Below are 4,553 nucleotides of genomic sequence, written 5' to 3' on the forward strand. Positions count from 1 at the left end.
GAAAACCCTGGGTCTTGCATTTCTATGAATCAACTGGACCAGATCATCCCCAGAGCCTTTGGGTCCTTACTAACACCTGTGCTTCTGAGTTTCAAACCAAAAGTCATGATAGCCTGTATAATAGTAGTTTTGTAAGCATTTTTATAGGTAGATTACTAGAGAGTTCACCATGTAATCAGTGACTGACTGTTTAAACCAAATAACCTGTTTTGTGTAAAGAATCAGTTGTCTCACTTTAGATCAATAGCAATGTTTCTTGCTACATCATTTAAAAGGTGGCAGGAATTTTTGGTGCCAAACAGTTACCGTTTGAAAATATTCAATGTGCAATTCTAAAAGTCACAAGCATATATGCCATAAAACAAAATTATTTTCATTTTTCCATTTAGCTCTCTTACTTGGTGTAATGTAATGTTTAGCCAGAAAACTGTTCTTGCTGGTTCACTCAGGCTGTTTTAAAATGCAGAAATTACAGAGCCATTTCCTTTCTGGGTGGAGTGCTTAGAAAGATATTGGATAGAAGAATGATTTATGTCAGGTGACAAGAGAACTCATCCTTAGACACTGGCAACTGTGGGTACTGTGGGGATGATTCTGTGTGCAATGAGAAGGAGAGCCTGAACATCTGACAGCAGTGGAAGCTTCTCCTCCAGCACACTTGGAGCTATGAAAAAAAAAAGACTTAAATAAGCAAGCAGTTCAAAAAGAACATGATACGAAACACTCTGTGGTCTTCATTTGAGTCTTTAAAATTTTTATTTCTTGTTATTCCCTGTGGAAACAACAAATTGTTCAACACAATTTTTTTTTTTTGAATTGCTGATTGGCACAAAACACGGTGGACAGAGAAGTATAATTTGTTGGAAAGCAGATCGTGTCTGCAGGAGTTCACTAGATAGTTAAATAGCTTTTTCTAAACTTTCTGATCATTAATTCATCTCTTTCAGAAATATAAAACAGAGCATTGCTGTAGTAGGAACACATTCTGCTCTTGCCCCAAAGTGAGGGAACACAGGTGTGCATCAAGAGCCATGGATGGCAAGAGAGTGGAGGAGCTGCTGGCCAAGGCAGAGCAAGAGGAGGCAGAGAAGCTGCAGCTCATCAAGGTGCACAAGGAGCTAGAACTGGAATTCGACCTGGGCAACTTGCTGGCTTAGGACCACAATCCCCTGACAGTGCTACGCCAGGCCAGGCCCTCGCTGGAGGCTGAGCTGCGGGCCCTGGCGCGGGACAACATGCAGCTTCTCATCAACCAGCTACTGGCAGCTGCAGACCATGGAGCACATGGAGGAGGCGGTGGTAGTGCGCTTGCTGGAGCCTGCCACATGCCTGCCCTGCAAGAAGTTGCTGCCCTGGCCACTGCCCCTCACACGCTGGCCTTAAGGGCATCCCATCAGTCCCAAAAAGAAGACCAGCCTCATGTGGGATGAGGTGAGTGGACAGTGGGGGTGTCTTGGGGCTACAAGCACGCACAGGATGACACTAAGGAATGGCTCATCAAGGTGCCCAGGAGTGCCAACCCCATGGAATACCAGTTCACCAAGAGGATTCAGGCCAACAAAGATCGCGTGGCCAAGAAAGAGATGAACCTTCTGTAGAACCTGGCCTGTGAGCACAAGATGCAGATGCCCAGCTCAGCTGGGCTGCACCCTAAGGGACACCAGAGTAAGGAGGAGCTTCGGTGGGAAGCTTCCAGGAGTGCCTCTCCAAGGAGAAAGCGCCCCAAAGCTCTGGCAAGAAGAGGAAGTTTCAGCCCCCCTTTGGGGACTTCCCAGCCAAGAAAAAGAACCAGTGGGAGCTACTTCAAATCGTGAACAGTAATAAACCTCAGCTGGACGTGACAAGGGCCACCAACAAGCAGATGAGGGAAGAGGTCCAAGAGGAGCCTGCCAAGAGGAGGAAGATGAGCCAGAAAGTCAAGAGAAAAGGGGGCCGGCCAGGACCTTCCTGCAAGAGAAAGGGCAGCCTGCCTGCTGGGTCAGGGAGAGAAAAGGAAAGGAGGCCTGGGAGGCAAGAAGCATTCCAGGCCACCTGAGTCAGGGGACAAGAAGACAGGAGTGCCGCGCCAAGGTGGGAAGAGGAGGAAGTAGTGTTCTCCCCTCTGGACCTGTTCTGAAAAGCTAGGACTATACTAAAGGTTAAGTTGTGCATGCTGCAGGCTGGCTCAGGAGGTGGCTGCTGTCCTCAGTGAGATTGACATTGAAGTGACAGGTTTGCCTCCCCAAGAGAGTCAGTGCTGGACTATGAACTAATGGAGACGCTGACTGGAAGTTAGTGTATTTTGGAACGTGAGAATTATAGAAATGATATGGTCAGAACCAGGAGTAAGTTAAGGCCTGCCTTTTTTATCTTGACTTTGGATACTGGGTAAGAGTTGATCAGATTTCTTAGTTATAGTAGATTGGTTTCAACATTTTTGCATTATTTTTGTAACAAAGCTTATATATTTATCAAAGCAAAGGAGGATGGGGGAAAATTACGTCCACCTGTGATTTACAAGTATTGTAAAGGTATGCTTTAACCTGGTGTTGCTTTTAACTTTTACTGTTGGTAGTGGTTGTATGTGAAGTCAGTAACCTGGGTACCAGTATGGAGTGTGCTTGAGAAAAACAAAGTAGTTACAATGGTTATAAAAAGACCCCTCCCTGGGAGGTGGTAGCCCATGCCTTTAATCCCAGCACTGGGAGGCAGAGGCAGGCTGATTTCTGAGTTCGAGGCCAGCCTGGTCTACAGAGTGAATTCCAGGACAGCCAGGGCTACACAGAGAAACCCTTTCTCAGAAAAAAAACCAAATAAATAAATAAATAAATAAATAAATAAATAAATAAATAATAAATAAATAAATAAAAAATAAAAAGACCCCTTGTATTAGGAAAACTTTGCCACTAACTATTAATATTAAAAGTATAGTGCTTTTTTATGTTGGTTCAGGTTGTGCATTTGGCCAGTGAATTGCTTTAAGTGATATATTGGAACCACACTAAGTAATGGTAATTAACCTAGTAATGGTAATTAACTCCAGAAAATGGTTGTCATTTGGTTTGTAACTGATGGCTTTTGTTTAATTGGCTTGAGTTTAGCAAGTGCTGGTCTGGATTCAGTATGGAGCCAAGGCTGAGGTTAGAGAGGAGCAGCCACACCCAGAAGAAGACTTCATGTTTATTTCTGTCCTGGATGTTTTTCCCTGTTTCATTGTTTTATTTTTGGTCTTAATAAACCTATCTTTGCAAAATTAAATTATATATATATATATATATATATATATATATACATATATATATATATGTATATATATATATATATGCAAAGATAAGACTATAAAATAAAATTCATACTTTCATTGATTTAAAACACCCTGCTATTCCTGCTGTTCTCATAAAACCTCAAGCACATAATGAAATTCATTTCTATACTAGGATTGACTATTATTCCAAATCCTTTTCATTTTACCTAATAAATCCCCTGTTGTTTCTCTGCAGAATTGCCAACTTTGATCACTGTCATAGTGATACTACCTGGCTGAAGGAAGTAGCCCAGGACAACACAAACAATTTGGAAAGGACTTACATGATTTTTTCACTCTTACACCTGAGAGGTTAGGTCACATTGTACCATAGATTCAGAAGGCAGAAGCCACAGATGACAGTGCCAAACACAGTCCTTCCTGAACTACTGGACACATTTAAATGGAGGTTTCACTGGATCTCAGTGAACTCTTGAGTTCTCACTGGAACTCAGAAAGGTAGATATTGGAGAAGTGATGGCTAATGGAACTACAGAGCAGCAATCCAGTATCCCTGTTGATCTTTGCTCAAGATGCCTACTATGTCTGGTTGTAATGGAGAAAGGGAGAAAGTGGGGTTTTCTCTTTTGAAGAAGAGACATAAACTTTACAATTGGATATTCCCCTGGATGTAAACTCCTTCCTATATTGCCATGAACAAGGGAGTTTACATTGCAAAAATGGGATTGTGGAAACACATGTCTGAATATATTAAAGCAATGTCTCCCCTCAAGGCATGTGCACAATAAAAAGATATAATCCAATTTGCATAAGATTAAAGGTGCAGGAGAACCATTGTTGCCTCTGGGAAACAGGACACCCTGGGTAAGTGGACTGTAGTACATGAACGGAACCTAAGGGTAGATTTATCATGGAGAAGAATCTCCCTCAAGCAAGAACCCTAGACCTTAAGGTACTAACAAAGATGAGCTGCCCATGCCAAGGCCCGAACCAACTCTCCCATCCAAAGTGCTTGACTTGTAATGAAGCAGAGAGAAATCTCTAGCTTTAAAAGGAAAAGTTTCCAAGGGGTATCCCCTGAGTCCAAAGAGAGACTCCAGGATAGGGCACCTCAGAAACTGGTCAATGTGGGGCAAGCTGGTCAGCAGGTAGGCCATGGCAGTTTCCAGAGACATCATCAGACGTCACTTCCCTGGACAATCTCTTGTATCCAGGAGAACCCGAGAATCTTCTGTGATGTCACCAGTGTTGTGGTGACACCAACTGCCTGTGGGGTATTCTGTCAGAGCCTCTGGGTTCACAAGCAGTC

At 43.1% G+C, this 4,553-nt stretch overlaps 1 pseudogene; it reads left to right on the forward strand.

The window, feature by feature from the left end:
- The first annotated feature begins 1,031 nt into the window (after window positions 1–1,031).
- Window positions 1,032–2,090, forward strand: LOC117703526 (ribosome biogenesis regulatory protein homolog; annotated as a pseudogene).
- Window positions 2,091–4,553: the final 2,463 nt, after the last annotated feature.

The sequence above is a fragment of the Arvicanthis niloticus genome, chromosome 2 (assembly GCF_011762505.2).
Source record: "Arvicanthis niloticus isolate mArvNil1 chromosome 2, mArvNil1.pat.X, whole genome shotgun sequence".
In the NCBI taxonomy this organism is placed as follows: Eukaryota; Metazoa; Chordata; class Mammalia; order Rodentia; family Muridae; genus Arvicanthis; species Arvicanthis niloticus.